Source organism: Colias philodice, chromosome 2 (assembly GCF_061535455.1).
Source record: "Colias philodice isolate Cphi_HAF_F1 chromosome 2, ilColPhil1 Martin Lab GWU primary, whole genome shotgun sequence".
NCBI lineage: Eukaryota > Metazoa > Arthropoda > Insecta > Lepidoptera > Pieridae > Colias > Colias philodice.
Window position 1 is genome coordinate 9,507,947 of NC_143087.1, and position 17,980 is coordinate 9,525,926.

Below are 17,980 nucleotides of genomic sequence, written 5' to 3' on the forward strand. Positions count from 1 at the left end.
ACCTATTTCCTTATAAAATTCGCAGCACTGCGGCGAAAAAGAATATATGAAATATTAATGAAGTGATTGGCTCGTTTTATACTTTTTGTAGGTTTAACTAAAGAGATTGGCGTACCTATTAATTTAAAAAAATACAACAATTTTTCATTTTTCAACTTTTGATATTTCGTGAAGCTTTTATATATTTAATTCAAAATTTGTTACGTAATAAATGTGGCCGAAAACGGCAATAGTTTTATAAACAATAATAATAATAAAATTAAATTCCTATTTTGTGAATTAACTATGCATAAAAGATACTGCGACGAGATTACCTAAGAGAGAGACGACCTAATTTTATTTTACGCACATTTTATAATTAATTACAAAAAACATTCCTAATAAGCTCGGTTGATAAAAAACATATTTCAAACGTTATAACCCTAAACGTACATAGCTAATTTATATATAAAATATCCCATATACCACACCAAACCGTTATAAAATTAAACAAGCGAATCCACTACGTTATTCGTTTCCTATCCAGTCGAATAGCACGACGATAACAAAGAGGAGGTGGCACCACAACCCGCTTCTCCAATTAGGCTAATGGACAGCACCCGACCTGCATTCATACTCGGAATCTTCCAAGCTGCAGCTAATTTTGGTCTTAAACGTCAGGCGCTTTATACACGGACGGCCGTGACGCTTGTGTGGCTATAGATTGCTTAATGCTGGTAAAGGAATGTGGTAGAAATGTGTATAGGAAATTATTTTGATTTAGTCCTAATATACCTACATTATCTACTGCTTAGAGAATATTTTCTAATTACCTCTCAAAAAAATGTTGTGTGGTTTTATGAACGGTTCCGAACCGGTTATGAACTGCTTTATACCTACTCGGCAGTCGACCGTCACGCGACATGCGCTACACAGACCAAAAAGTTTGAGACGATGTAATAAAAGTTTCACTTTAAAACTTTTTTTTATGAACGTACAAAGCTATCTACGATCATTGAATACTTATTTTAGACGAAAAGTAACAATAATCTACCTATATTCATTATGAGTTTAGACAAAAATATTCAAAAACGTTTTCTTAATAACATATAATGAGCCAGTTATTTTTAATAGGACCCAATATAATGGGAATGTGATCTACACAGTAAAAAAAGTGCGTAACCCTAAAGATTTAAGTATACAGAGCGTTTTCCGCGCGTTTTTTTCATTGAGTACTCGTTCGTTTGCTCGCACTCGTCCCAACAACATGCATCGCGACTCATTACTCCACTAATGGAGGTCTTAATGAACCAATCTAACAGATTGCTCTCGAATCTTCAACTAAGAACGCTGATTTGAAAGCCTCGCTACGTCACATATCTTTTTATTAATTGAATTACATACATTAGCTTAATTAATTAAAAACTCTAATGTATTACGATCCTTTAAAATTTGCTTATTTGAATAATGAATCGAGCTTTTCTTCTATGTTTTTAAACACGCTTATGCTAGGCCGAAATCAACTGAGAAATTAAGGTCTCTATTCATTCATATTCGTATTATTGTTTTGATTAAAGTCAACCCGGGTATAAATTACGGCAGCAATTATTTTAAATTAAAACTTGTTTAATTAATATAACTCAATACGCTTAATGATCCGCATAATACAGCGGCAAATTAAATTTGTTCGCCAGTTGACACGCGGGTACTAATAATCGCTAAGGTTAAAGCGTGACTTGCGAACTTGTTCAAGAACTCCAATTTGTAGCCCCGTTTGAGCGACTACAAGTTATATTAAAAGGTTCGCAGTAATTTTCTTGACAAACACAATGAATAACGAATGCATGATATAAAATTCAGAGAGCATGCCATCGTGCGTCTCGCAGCTCGCTTCCAGTATTTGTCTACCTTAAGTCTGTGTGTTTTTGCTAATTGTGTCCCGCGTCGACTTCGCCTCACACACGCTAATTACGAAATGAAACAAACAAATAGATAAATGTTTTTAAATTACGTTCGGCAAGAAATGTCCCTCCGTGCGAATTCAATCAAGTCGAAATTCACATAAGGCGCAAGATTTATGATCGACACAAATCGAATTCGCTAACAAACAATATCGTATTCGGGCGGTAGGTAGGATACGATACGAGTATATCAATATTGCAGGCGCTATTAATACGTCCGTCTCATGAGCGGGAGAGCCCCCGACGTCTCCCTCTGCCCGCACTCGCCGCTCTTAATTGAATGAGGAGCGGGAATTGTTTCCCAAAATGAAACAATTAATTGTGCAACGGCTATTCCGCCTTACATGGATAATACGTTCGTTTATGGGCTCCTAACGCGGCTGCACGGCGTCCTTTATTGGACCGACTCTAGGAATTTGTGTTCATTGGCGCTCGTATCCAAAATTTAATCGGAAATTTATAAGATGCGGTCTCGGTTTAGAGAACATTTTTGCAGCTGGACCCTATTAAAGTCTTTTAAAAGTAAACAAACGTTCGCTCGTGTAAATAGAAAAAGTGAATTCCATAAAAAACTCAACGTTATCCTTTTTACTGCCGCCACAGAAAACCTTTTAGTTTGAATTGCAGCGTTTAAAATTTTCATGGTCAGATCATAGCATGTGTAATGCGGTTTTACCGCGTGGAAATTCAGCAATTCAGCGCTACACGCAAACATGTGGCGCATTCAACTTGAAGACGCATCGTAAACCGCCTTTACGCCTCGCCGCGAGAGCCTCTCAAAACTTTTCATATTCCCCGACCGTAAAACCAACCAAAAAATACGAGCAGCCAAAACATTGTAAACGTTCGCCGGTTATCGGTGCAACCGGCTATTACCCGCGGGAATTAGTTTTAAAACATAGTCTTAACGATGCTCGTTGCACCCAAAATTACCTGTTTTTCCATTTCGGAACGAGCTTACGTTTCTAAATACGAGTGGTAAAAGTTCTTATAGACAGACTATAGTTTCATTAAGTGCACATTTCTCCGAGTTCGTCTGATGTTATTTATAATTCAACGTCCATACTTAATATATTAAGTTTTATTTGAAACAAGATAGTGGCAGTCAACACATTCAATTTGCTATTTATCTGAGAATGAATCTAAGTCATTACTTAGCTGAGCGAGAGAGATGGGGACGGGTTGCAGTGGAAATTACACAGGGTGGTACAACATTCATTTCTGGTGCCGACAACTGCATATACGATTGTGTTAGGCTTACGGCTCGTATGGTCTACTCTGTTAGACTCGACAATATACATTAAGACAAGTGTTGTTTTAGAGACTTTATTACCGGCTCTTAATTTACATTTTGCGTTTGTGTTTTGTGTATTGCAGTGTCGTTTCCTTTTTTCTTTCCGCTGTTTTGTAATGATAATATCCAGTTGAGATAAAAAGGCTTTCAGAAAAAATTTTTCATTTCAAAAAATACGTCCAAGTAATTTAAGACAAATTGGTCCATGCATATGATAGCCTATAAATATTTGGGGAACACATTTTATGGCACTTCTTAAAGCGCATGCACTTAAGCATTCACTAATAGCTTATTGCGAGGAAAAAAGGATATCACGGGCTCGGCTCAATCACAGGAAGTGCGCCATCTCATCGCGGAAGTGGTTTCTCTTGTCGTCCCTCTCTCGCACCGTGTTTTGTAAACTCGCCCGTTAATGGACGTATACGACTTGATGCGTCGATTGAATGCATTTCGCAATGGAAAACGGTAGGCTCGCCGAATTCAATCTTGTGAGCATTATGAACAACGTAACCGGATTGACGGATACGTGCCTACTGCGTACTGCCTAGTGCAGAGTGCTGCGTTCGTATAATATCGGTTAACATTTGTTTGGGCGGGAAATGTTATTGGTGTTCTCTTTTGGTGGGAACTTTTGGAACCTGGTAATGTGATTGATATTTTTGAAATGGTTACGTGTATTCATTTATTTTATTTTTTTCAGTATGAGTCACTACTGATTAATATTTCTACAAAACTGGATGCAATTTGTTTATAAATATTATGCCTACTAAAACTAAAATAAAAAAAATAGTATTTCTGTTTTGTATGTTTTTTGTATTTCATACAAGACGAAAATGTCGTCAGAGAATTAACATTGATAGAGATCATTCATATTTTTTTTTATATTTATCATATTTGTATAATATTATAATTTTCTCATTTCCGAACGCAATTTCGTACAAATCAAACGAAACTATTCCACACTCGCAACAGGTATCGAGATCTATGTCATAGCGAAAGTGAGATTGTAAGGCTTAATCCGCGAGCGCAGTGATGAGAGCTCGATTAAAATGAATCACAGCGGTGCTAATTGGGCCTGGCCGGGCTCATCCAATTAGCCGCGACTTAGAAACCCCAGGCCGCAAGCCACCCTGTGGTAATCTCTCCCCGAACTGATGGAATGCGATTCGTGAGATCATGACGTATAAACTGCGCGTTTTTGTAGTTCGTGTATGTTATGGGTAGACATCGGATTATATGCATTTGCATATTTGCATATGCAAATGCATAAAACTCGCTAATTACGGCGTTAGTGCATATTTTAGCCTTTTTCCCCAATAGTGCATATTTCGTTAAGTAACGGGAGTTTTGATTGGTCGACTAACCTTTATTAGCCAATCAGAACGCTCAGCGAGTAAACAAACCCTATTTTGGCATGGTAAAATGGCGAAAAATTACAAAATGGGCTCCATTTTAAGTAAATTTTGAGCTATTCAAAATAGGGCTAGATTACTCTAAAACTTAAAACATGGGTTGAATTCCAAAAAAGGGCTAGATTTAGCCCGGAAAGGTCTAAGGTGGCAACACTGGGCTCGCGGGTGACAAACGTCACAAATTTGCGCTCGAAAATTAGGTAAAAATGCCTAATTGTATATTGGCACAAAAACTATACTAAATTTCATGAAAATTTCACTGTATTTGTACAATCTTTGATTTAAATATATAAAATAATAAAGGTTTTTTGATTTTGTATTGTGCATATTTTAGGCATATCAGTCGTTTTTAGTGCATATTTCGGCCTTTTTTAGTGCATATTTGCATGCATATTTTGGCATTTTGTTAGTGCATATAATCCGATGTCTAGTTATGGGTTACATCTTTAGTAGCTGATTGACAATTTCTTATTTCATACACTTATCACAAAAATATTAATTACTAGCGGTCCGCCCCGGCTTCGCCCGTGGTACATGTTTACGTTTTCTCTACATAAGAACCATCCTCGTACTTCAAGGAATATAATAAAAAAAGAATTATCGAAATCGGTTCAGCCGTTCTCGAGTTATGCGCTTACCAACACATTTTGCGATTCATTTTTATATATAAGAAGATAAGTAATTTGTCTAGATTTCTTTAACTTAGGTATTTTGTAATATAATCAAAGTTTACTGAGGTGGAAATAAATAAAGTTAAATGTTATAGACATGATGGTGGTATTTCATTATGATATTTTCATTATTCTGGTTCTCTCTTACAAAAATTTAGTTTATTATTTTACTACTATATAAAAAAACGTATGTAGAATAAAAAGTAATTTTTTTTGTTCGAATTTTAATTTTCCATTTAATTGTGTACAACTGAAATCAGCTTCTTGCTATGCTGTTTATTTCTTTCGTAGCGGCGTAGAGAAAGAATTTGTGAAACAATTTACAAATGAATGAAAACTTTTTATATCCTCAGTATTCAGTTAATTAATAAAAAATCACATACAACTACACATATTTTTAAGATACATATTTTACTTTGTTTTTATTTTAGTTATAAAGAAACGCCCGACTTAATACTTACTATATTTGACGCCCTTAGAAACCAGTGAATATCTAACTATAAGGTCGCATCCTTAAATTAAGATCACTAACGACGCTCCTTCCTATCATTTAGTTTGAGAAATTCATTTGAAAATAATAAAGCGCAGTTGTTTAGAGAAGCGATAACGACTCACGTCGAGACTTCGCGACGCCTCTAATGACATCGAAGGCAGTAGGCTTCGCGTGCGCAGTTCTTGTTATATCTTTATTACAAAGGAGTGCCTCATTAATTTGGCAGCCCTTAAAAGTTGAGAGCTGCGAACCCTTGACCTCGTTCATGAGAGCTTGAGACCAACCGTTTCGAATTGAAACGGCAACGCACCTTGCGATACATAATTAACGATCCTCGACATTACTCTGTAACAAACACTCCCCTCACTCAAACCTTCCCCGATTTCCTTAATCTGCCGCAAAATAAAACAAAACGAACGTCTAACTTCGATCATTCCAGCAGAACACATAATTCCTTGACTCATCGTTCGAGCTAGACAGTTTCTATTATCCTTAATAGTGGTCGTAAGAGTTTTAAAATGGTTTGGATACGAAACTTGTTCCGCTCAGGAAGTGTTTCCAGCGCGGAGAGAACGGGCTCGCGGAACTTGGATATTGAACGTCGCATTTTATTGGGCGAATCCGATAATCACGGAGCGTAACCGGCGGAAAGAAACGGCATCGCGTTGCCGGTGGAAAAGTTGTGTCATCGAGCGAACGTCGAATGCATATCGCGATAGTTAATTTGGGAGGGACGCGTGTAAAGAGGCTAATGAACACTACCGGGGCTCCGTGTCCGCGGACTCGTGCATTTTTAATGGCTTACGCTAGCACACTCACTATTAATATTTACCGAACACGTCAAGAGGGTGCACTTTACCTTTTAGTTAACTAGCGTCCGGCCGTTCATTAAATTTTCACGCGCGTCAGTTTCGGGCGAATTTTCCGCGGCGCTGACCGGCCGGCCGATAACGAGCGGGCATCGTTACGGGCTGCGCCGCCGGAGCCGCACACAAACCGACCCAATTTTATTAATAATAAACTGTTACTGAAACTGCGGCTTTCATGTAAAGACTTGAACGCTTATTGGGAATTATTCAAATTGATGGCAACTGGATTGTTATTTATTAATGTTCAATTAAAATAATGTTGTGGGAATTGAATAGGTTTATCGTGCATTTATGGAATAATTAATTAAGTAAGAACATTATCGTCGACAAACTAATTTTTATATTAATGACTTTGTATTTACAAAGCAATGAAAACGTAAACGTTTGTCACACATACCGTACAAAGATATCAATAAAGCGGGCATCCTGAAACTGAAGACGAGCGATGATTAATGCGTACACGAGGAGCTATCGCATCGCGTGCCGCGGCGGCATGAATACGGAATGAGCGCGCGCGCACGCGACGCGACAAACGGCCGGCCTGCACGCTACCTACCCCATGCCGCCCTAATTTATATCCACCCTGTATTATCACTCCGTATCTCTCTTTGCTATATCTCTGATAAACGAATGTACGGATGCCTAATTGTATTCGCGGCTAACTTGGAATAATGGCGGATTTGTGGGAAAACTTTGGCTATGATTTATTAAACTTATTTAATTTAACATTAACTTCACAATATAATAGGCTTTCAGTTCCATTATAGAATAGTAAAGTAATTTTAATAGCAAATATATTACTGATATAAAAAAGTAATAACAACAGACCAATTTATATTTCAAGCATAAAATATATTATTTTGGGAGAATTTTTCAAATCTCTATTTGCTACATAAAACTTTGCTCCTATAATTCGCCCTTAGATACATCTTTATAAAATTATACAAAAGAAGATTTGATAATTTTCACCTCAGTAACCGAGCACTATACTGCGAAATTGAGGTCACCAAAACATGTTTTAATTCAGAACAATTCCATTATAATGAAGACCTTCTAAAATAATATAATCCGTTTCTTAGAAGCTCTTGAAATGGCGTAGGTATTAAATTTTGTGAAAACAGTTCTTTGTACCGAGCTCTACCGCCAATGTTTCTGTAATATTTATATAATTATCTAGATCAAAAGTTTAGAACCCATGTAGACCAAATGGCGATAGATGACGTCAGAATCAGCACTACAGGCTAGCGAAACTTTACAAAGGACCTCCTCAATAATTATCTGCGGCCTCTCGAAACTTCGCCGTCTCTGTAATTATTTTTCGCTTGTTATTTTTTCAGTTCTGTAAAAATAACTTCAGGTATCAAGTTTGTTTGTAGTTGACCACTTTTGTGATCATTACCGTCTGAGAGCTTGGCCTGGTCGAGTATCTTCATACTTATTCAGATTTAATTACAAACTTTTTATATGAGAAATATGCTTCTACGCATAATACTTTGAGTTTTGGGAAATATTTGTAATGCTTATAAAATTTAATACCTACCCTTATACCTTATAAAATTTATAAAATTTAGTACCTACTCGATTATAATTACTAAGTATTAACTTAACTAATATATGCCATTTATTTATGGGGAATATTAGTGTTTGTTTTGTGGCCAATTACGGCAGTTTCTAATATTAGGTACCTACTCGATTATAATTACTAAGTATTAACTTTATTAAGTATTAACTTAGTAATTATAATCGAGTAGGTACTTAATATTAGAAACTGTCGTAATTGGCAACAAAACAAACACTATGACATTATTCCCCATAAACTCCAAACAATTATCCTACAATATCGCATACAAACTAATCGGACAGAAGCCGACCTCCACAACAGATACAAACAATGCAAACATTCATTATATACAAAATACCTATCAATTATTCAAACATTAGTACAATTTAGCAAACGCAAAGCCCAATAGCAGGCGATTGTTGGCTCTACGGTATGAGCACTATTAAATTATTTAGCTGCGGTCGCGGCATTGTCTCGCGAACTTGGTCCCATCGTTGTATAAACAGTTTTGATACCGTTTAGTGTGACGTCCCTAATGTTTACCGTTTGTATCTATTCAGTTTTGGCGGGAAACTATGGAAAATTTGCGACGTTGTTTATCAAACGAATTAGGTAAATTGTGGAAACTGTCGATATCGCAGAAAGGAACAATGGTATTGTTACTTATTTGACTATGTAGAACTACATTTATATTTTATTGTGTAAAAAGTCATTTAGAGAAATATGTGTCCCTAAAAGAACCCATTCATATCACATTTGACGTAAACCAGAACAAATAAATAATAAACTTTATAGACGCTAAATAAACAACAGTTTGAACAAATGCCATCTTTATAACGCAATAATTGTAGGACAGAAATATATATCCTAACATAAGACAAATACAAACACAAATGTGTCATCTTCTGTGTTTCCCAGCCTAAAAATATACGTGTGTTATTATCCCATACAAAACATTGATCCAATCAATAAACCAACCCTTAATAGAGTGCTTTATTTAAGTAAACATAAAGACAGGTTTAATGGCTTTCTGGAACTGGTCGTATAATAGTGTCCCGTCTTTATTCCGGGGATACGTCTATGTTTGTCCAACTAGTTAATGGGATACCGATGGGCTGTAGTCCTGTACACTATTGAGCGCGTTGGACCGATTTCAACATCGCCATTATGGTCGTGCGTGGAACCGAGTGGACGGTTAACAATGTAATCGGGTTGTCTAGAAACATCGTATAAACTATAAGAAGTAGTAGACGATAGACATTATCTAATGAGAGATTTGAAAATCAGAGTAAAATATAGAAAAATATTCTAAATTTATAGGTAAATTCGAGGTAAAAATTTGTCAATTAATTTCACCTAGAAAATACATCGGTTATGAAGAATGGAGATACGGCATGATTATTAATTTTTATGTATTTACATGAAACATATTACAATAGACAAATTTCGGAAACTATTCCCTCCCTGTAACTTTAGCTTTTAAATTCTCAACAAAATCTCTAAAACCCGTAATATCTAGTTTAATTCATTTTTAACGTTATCTAAAATAATCTACACAAACTGACCGCCCGGGCCCTGACCACGACCCCCAGACTCTAGCTCTCACACTGCATCTGTAATGATCGACATCTGAGTCCACCTGAACACCATTAAACTGGTTACCTATCTTAATCTCGAATTTTAATATTCCGAATATCATAATCCAGAAAACGTTTGGACATTTTTTCATAACCCCGAATTTTAAAATTTCGAAGTTTGGTTTGCCATATAATCGCAACTCCGAATTTCATTTGCCCATTTCTTTATTTGTTCGACGTTTTACAATCCAGACGAATGAGTTCCAGACATACGAAATCTAAATGCACAAAATCCAGATGACCGTAATCCATATGCACGAAAGCCAGATTTTTAAAACACAAATTTTTGAAATACAGTTAATTGATATCCAGACAAACAATGTCCAGATTTTTGAAATTCAAATAAACGATATCCAGCAAAACGTAATCCTTCCAGGGGGACGCAGCACGAACCTAACCTAACCTTCTGAATAGATTTTAACACTTTAACCTTTCTGTAATGGGCAAGTAAAACAATAGCGAGTCGGTTCTGGCACTCGCCGGCCGCTGCCGCGGCACGCTCGCTTCGCTCGCTCGGCTCGTGCATGGGGGGACACAGTTCAAACCTAACCTAACCTACTGAGTCGAATTTGACACTTAAACCTTTCTGTAATGGGCAAGTAAAACAAAAGCGAGTCGGTTCTGGCACTCGCCGGCCGCTGCCGCGGCACGCTCGCTTCGCTCGCTCGGCTCGTACATGGGGGGTCACAGTTCAAACCTAACCTAACCTACTGAGTCGAATTTGACACTTAAACCTTTCTGTAATGGGCAAGTCAAACAAAAGCGAGTCGGTTCAGGCACTCGCCGGCCGCTGCCGCGGCACGCTCGCTTCGCTCGCTCGGCTCGTGCATGGGGGGACACAGTTCAAACCTAACCTAACCTACTGAGTCGAATTTGACACTTAAACCTTTCTGTAATGGGCAAGTAAAACAAAAGCGAGTCGGTTCTGGCACTCGCCGGCCGCTGCCGCGGCACGCTCGCTTCGCTCGCTCGGCTCGTGCATGGGGGGTCACAGTTCAAACCTAACCTAACCTACTGAGTCGAATTTGATACTTAAACCTTTCTGTAATAGGCAAGTAAAACAATAGCGAGTCAGTTCTAGCGTGGGGGTCGTAGTTCAAACCTAACCTACTGAGTCGACTTTGACACTAAATCCGGTCTGTAATGGACAAGTAAAACAATAAATTTACTTACTGACAATATTTATTTTCAGTCGATAGTAAAGGTATAATCACGATTGTATGGAAATCAAATAAAAAGATTATGAAAATCTGGCAATAGTTTATCTGTTATACGATTATATGGGAACCAAATAAAAAGATTATGAAAATTTGGCAATAGTTTATTTGGAAAATGGTACGATGGGAAACAAAAAAAAGTATTCTGAGAATCTGGAATAATGAGATCTGGATTATGAGAATACGGGAAACAAAAAAATACTTTTTAAAAATCTGGTTTTGGTGCATCTGGAAATTGATTCATCTGGGAAATTAAAAAAGGTATTTTAAAAATTTGTCATTCATTACATCTGTCTTTTATAAGTTCTAACAACCGTTTTCGGGGTTTTAAGATTCGGGTAATAGAAATTCGAGTTTTTAATAGGTTACCCATTAAACTTGCTTCGGATCTTGACAGCTTCTTTATCAACGTATCGTGTACATGAAGAAAATATTATAATATAATCTATCTATCTAACATTGCAAGCATAACATTAAATTATTGATTTATTTTTTTCCTAGTTTGTAGTTCCATGTTTCTAGCGTGTAATATGATGTAGAATGTATCTAGAATCAATATATGTATTAATAAAAACACCACAAATACATTTCACAAGTCACAACAAAAATTTTATGTTTATAAATAAATGTATAACAAAATAATATAGTTATCAGCTCATTATCGGCAATAATTCACTGATCAGTCTATGATTATTTCAAAGCTTGTATACGTCCGACTATAATCCAATCATTAAGAAATACTAGTTCAACCAGGTGGCTAATTTACCTATTCTTAAATCTATGAGAAATCAAATATATCTAATACTAGCTTTCCGCCTGCGGCTTCGCCCGCGTTTTCAAAGAAAAACCCGCATAGTTCCCGTTCCCGTGCGATTTCCAGGATAAAACCTAGCCTATGTTACTCGTGGATAATGTAGCTTTCGAATGGTGAAAGAATTTTTAAAATCGGTCCAGTAGTTTATGAGCCTATTCATTACAATCAAACAAACAAACAAACAAAGTTTTCCTCTTTATAATATTAGTGTAGAAGACAAAACAAACAACCTCAGTCTTCTAAGGTCATTCGTACAGCGTTCATTACTCTCAATCTAAAGTTAGATATTAAACACGTTTACTAAGAGCAATAAAGAATATAAGGCTCACCCAATTATAGTGTTATGTGTACAAGAAACGCCCAAGGGCCTCTCTCCTAACTAACTAATTTAATTAGCCGTGTAATGAAATGGTTTACCTCTAATAAAATTGTATTGGTGTAAGGCTAGTTCCTCACGTATGTGAAATAATGAGCTTAATGTATTTTTCTTAATTAATAAAAATTTATTTTTATTACCTAACATTTCTTTTTATAGTGTTCATGAAAATTTTCGATCAATGTTTTCCAAAATATAGGTACACCAAATATCCAATCTTTATTGCAACATAGCTCTTGAAATATTAAACAAATCAATGAATAGTAAATATACTACCAACTTATTTAATTAAAGTAGCCATAATTCAATGGAAAAGCCGCATTATTCAAACAGATCTAAATTCATTGGGAGCATCCATAATACAACGCTCGCCTAATTGATAAATCATGTAAAATACAGAAATTCCAAAACACAAACAGATAATTTCCATGGAAAGCTTGTACCGCCGCGGCCGACTGTATCCACTTGCCGCAGAGAATAGCACACACGGCCGGGTAAGTTTCAATAGCGTCCGTATTAGTTTGAAACCTAATTGTTACGCGGCGTAGCCCGCGGCGCACCGTCCACGACAATACGTCGCCTCCACGATATTATGCATGTTTAATTAACGCCATTTCTAATTCATAATCCGACAGTGATAAATTAAACCCCGTCCACTTGTAATTAGGTACGCAATTACGGCCCGTTTGAATTCATTATTGCCGAAAGTACTAGGTGAGCGTGATTTATTGCCGTGTCTCAGCGATCGTAATTAATATCGCGTTACACGTGCGTTATCGACCCCCGTCGCCTACTGTATCAATCAAATGCCGACTGCTTCCTGCGGACTTGAGCCCGCGTTATAATTAATCAGCTACAAGATCCCCATATTGTTCATTGGCATTATTAGACAATAAGCGATCGCCGCGGCCGCGCGAGCGTAATTGGAAACTCTATACGGCTATTTAATTTACCTAGCGGGCCGCGCCACCTGGCTCGATGGCGAAACAATTGCCGAGCGCCTAATTATATTTTAATCGCAACATGACCCCCGCCCTATGCAGAGACCGGGCGGGGGCAGCGCGGGGGGACAACACCACTAATTCATTTGTGCGGCGAAACTCAGGACGAGCCGCCCGTAGCGATTGTTTATTCTCATAGGAGAGTTTAGGTCTCCTAAAGCAATAGCGACGCTTAAACATATTAACCAAAGCGTTTACGTGAAGGGTTTAATTATGCACTATACGTACTGTGAGCACCGGGTTAATTAAGTCGTACACATTGTTTTGAGGCACTTAGAAGGCACATAAACCTATGGTCTCATACGTGTCTTTTTATGCGAGGATAGCGTGCCCGAAGCCGGGTTATACGTAGGTAGTTACTTGCACTAACTTGCGCGGAGTTCATCAAGTGCAATAAATATTAAAGTTACAATATCATTGTTAGAACACTCGGTATACGCGCAGCTGTTTCCGCGAACTATTGCCAATTGTGTGGGGACCTTTGTTCGCAACATCAACTATGAAAATGTTATAATAGTCTATTGAGCCCATAAATTGCTCGGAATCCTTTTACCTCCAAAAAATAACTTCGAGCGGTATAGAAACTAGAAAGCGAACATAAATATTTGTTTATTATTATTAGAAGTTTAGCCAGTTTCTATTTTGATAATTAATGAACCCATAAAAAAATTGTACTAAAAACAGGAACATTTATCGTGTTTAAATAGACAGAAACATTTTTATCCTCGAATTTAAAAACATTTGAAACTTTAAACCTATCTGGTACTTATAAAAGCTGTGAAGTTCCCGTTCAGGGCAACTGCTCTTGCGCTCGCTCCACAATCCACATTAGCGTGAAAGCCTTAAAGCGGGGGAAGCTGCGCATTGGCTATTAGCATGATTAGACGAGCCGACACTCGCGAATTCTTTAGGCCTCATCTCATAACACCACCTACATATTTCATTATTTATGTAACCTCTGTTTTACTTCAATCTACTCCCGGAGATTGCGTTCACAATATACATAAAGATGATCTTTGACGTGCCAAATTGCTCTTGTAAATTATTATGGTACACTTTGTTAGATTATGTTACTGTTTCATTTTTTATTGTGGATATATACTGTATACATGTCTGTCATATTGTTATTTGAATAATGTAAATTATTTTATAAATGACTTGTTTCATTTGAAATGTAATTTATACTTCTAGAATGTCTATTAAATTTCAATTCCATTGTTTCAGATGATGGCCTGCTCATACTTGAGCACAACGAGTGTCAAACCTGACGCGACTACGAGCTGCTGGAACCCCCCGTACGCCGGCCAGCCGAGTCACAGCTTCAGGCCAACTCCAGAGACCAGCACCATGGAGCCAGCGCTCGACCTCACCACGTCTCTCAAACCTCGCAAACCAGCAAGCGACGACGACTCTGAGTGACAGTGTTGTGCAAAGACTAAAGAACTGCAGTCGACGTCACACGCTCCCGCGCGACGTCTCGACTCTTGTTAATTTATAATTCATAGTCAAACCTCGATGTGAATGCTACTATGGGATCCCTTAATATCGACGAGTGTAGTACCATTCACATTCGCGTTGAATATGGCGGTTGTACTGGTATTTAATTTTGGTTGTGAAATCGCAATTTATGTAAAATTTACTCTGCTCTATAAATCATTCGATTCTCTTACTTAGAATCTTAAGGAATGTGTTAAACACAAGCGTGTTGTTTGTATTTAAAGTGATAATAATGGAAATGAAATTGCATATCGTAAAATAGCAGTAACGTGGAGCTACGCTTGTTGTATATCTTGTCATTTTGTACCCGACTCTACTGTGTAATTTATGTTGTATTAACGAAATAATTTTAATATTAAATAAATTATTTTATATTATTATTATATGGAATTTACTATGAAAGATTATAAACAATGACTATTCTTCCGTTATCATTTATTTCGATGAAGTACACGTTTTGTAATATTAGCCAAGTGACGGTTTATGTTAATTCTTGCCAGTGAGAGTACCTTTTGTATTTTAATTCTTTATACGCAACTCTGTGATTTCCAATCTTACTATGTAAATATTTCTCGAATAAATTTGTTATTTCGTTTTTAATTGACGAGCTGTTACTTAAACTTCGAATAGCGTCTTATAAAAGTAAATTTGTACATACTAGCATAAACGTTTTAGACTTAAGTAGACACATCTTGTACCTTCTAAGACGCAAAATTGGTAGCAATAATCGGAATGCCAACATCAATGAAATTTATCTCGAGTTACTCATGTTCTCTGTGTATATAGTACTATATACTACAATTTACTATTATATTCGTTGATAAAATCAAATTTTAAAGTATTTACAATATCGTATATATGTAATATTAAACGCTAACATTTATTAGGTACATTATTAAAACATCGTGCATATTTCATATGTTTTACATTTAGTGTCAGTGCATCAAGAAATACAAGTATGAACTCTTTGTATGTAGGAGAAATGTAAAGATGGTAGGATCATTTATGATTTGTATTGTATAATTGCATTCGTACATAATGTTAGCGTTTAGTGACTCTTGCCATTCATTTACGATTCGACTTGGTGGTCTCCGAAATATCTTCTTGTTGTAAAGTTAAGAATAAACATATACACGTAGACAATTACCGTGTTACCAGTTTAACATTTATCTATACAGAAAGAACTTGCATCTAGCCTAAGTTATGGCGACAGGAGAAATTAAATTTTGTAAATTAATTGTGTTGTTTTCTTTCCCTACCCATGACAATATCGATGAAAGATGCTGACCATTTTCACAAATTTTCATGAATGACGCAATGTCATTGATATCAAAAATGAAAATAAGATACAAAATAGTACAACAATATACTCAAACAAAACATTTTAAAATGAAAAACATCCATTTCCTTTAATTTAATCATCATATAACTCTACTGATCCCGTCTGAACCGATTTAAAAAAAAATGATCTTGTGTATATGTATAGAAAATGATACAATCATGTAGGAATTATTATACTATGTTTTATTCGAAGAACTGATTTATTCTGAAGCATCTTCTTGGCTAAATATATCGAATTACATATTAAACTGTAACTAAGTATCTGTACCTACAAAGGATCACTAGAAAGATTTGTGTAAAAAGATAACTTCAATTAATATTATGTATCTTATTTGATAAGCATCAGACAAGAACGGTGAACTGATACAATACATAAAATTAACCTTTTTTAATCGCCTTTATCAGAGTGGTTCACCAGGGAATAATTATTGTACAATTGAATGAAGAAACTATAATTGGAATATACGCTCAATAAATTATTGCTGTGCTATCCCTCTATGATCTATCACACCTCTTCATCTCAAAAATATGAGAACAGAGTTGTGTTGAAGTCAGTATAGCAGCTATGCCCTGCACTTTCTGTTGAAATAAATATTTCCAATTCATGAAGAAATGAACTGAGCCCAGTCTTTTACACTGCCTTAACAAAAATATAAAATTTATCCGTATACGGTTGAATGAGTTTTACACGCCTTATTGAATATGTAAGCAAAAATAACTGCAGTCGTTAAAGCAGTTATTTTTAAACCCACTAATCAATTGGACACGGTTTTTTCTCGTTTTCGTTCGATAAAGCGTTTAATAAAGAAATAAATAATTTCCGAATGGAACTGAGGTGAAATTTGTACATTTAACTTGTCTCAACGACTCAACACACATTTAATGTCGCACTTATATGGCAAATGAGGTTACAACTTTGTTAAATGAAAAGCCAAAGTAAAAATTAAGTTTATTATAATTTAATGCTGAGTTACCTCATTCGGCTAAGAAAAAAGCACAGTTACAGTATATTGAATTAAAAAGCAAGAAACCAGATGGTCGGCACTGTTTAACATTGCAAATTGAATGATTATGTAAACAAGCCTCGCCAAAGCCTTTTTTGAGTGGTATCATGATAAAATTAGTGGGGATGTTTAATTATTATTTAAATATATTTCAATAGTATGCCATCCCTTGAACAAAAAAGGGTACGCTGAATAATTGTTTTGGTTTATTTTCTGAATTAAGTTTGCATCATTGTTCCGATTAAAAAAAGAGCAAAGCGACCAAAGCAAAAAATGAGGTTAATTAATTTCTCGATGATGGACTAGTTGAACGTTTTTTTAGAGAAACAGTAGGTATCTATTACACTGCCAAACGCGATGATGCGATAAACCAAAAGTACGAATTATATAGATAATGCATACAGCATAACCAGGGAAAAAGAACCACTGATTCCATAACAGTATTGATAATATCATACGCGCTTCGAGAAACAGTGAAGTCACCTAAAAACTTACGGGGCCGAATATAATCACATTCACACATAGGTATCTCTAATCTCACTGCTTTTCTTTACGGGCAACTAGGTGGAGATCCCTAGCCTATGTGAACCAACTGCCTTGTCCAAACACAAGTGCATTTCACATTGCGTCCCTCTCGAAGATTCGGGGACAGATCAAGCGCAGGACAAACATTTGTATATATATATTTTCAATCGAGACAAGTGTGTTCCAACATCGAATATGTTATAAAATTGAAAAATACGAATACCTTTTGTTTGTGAATAGCATATAAAAATAAAATAAAGGAAAATTGTACACGATACACTTACATAATGATAGAATAAGCATGTACAGATTTTTTCCATTTGAAAGC

The 17,980-nt window shown here is 36.2% G+C and overlaps 1 protein-coding gene across 2 annotated transcripts in view; it reads left to right on the plus strand.

Moving 5' to 3' along the window:
- The window catches only part of LOC149490700 (LIM domain transcription factor LMO4), a 141,884-nt gene extending 125,865 nt beyond the window's left edge, over positions 1-16,019 (plus strand). For both annotated transcript variants that reach the window (XM_089707897.1, XM_089707892.1), the window contains exon 5: positions 14,510-16,019. The gene's annotated coding sequence lies outside the window, so the exon portion shown is untranslated. The remainder of the gene's footprint in view (positions 1-14,509) is intronic.
- The last annotated feature ends 1,961 nt before the right edge of the window (positions 16,020-17,980 follow it).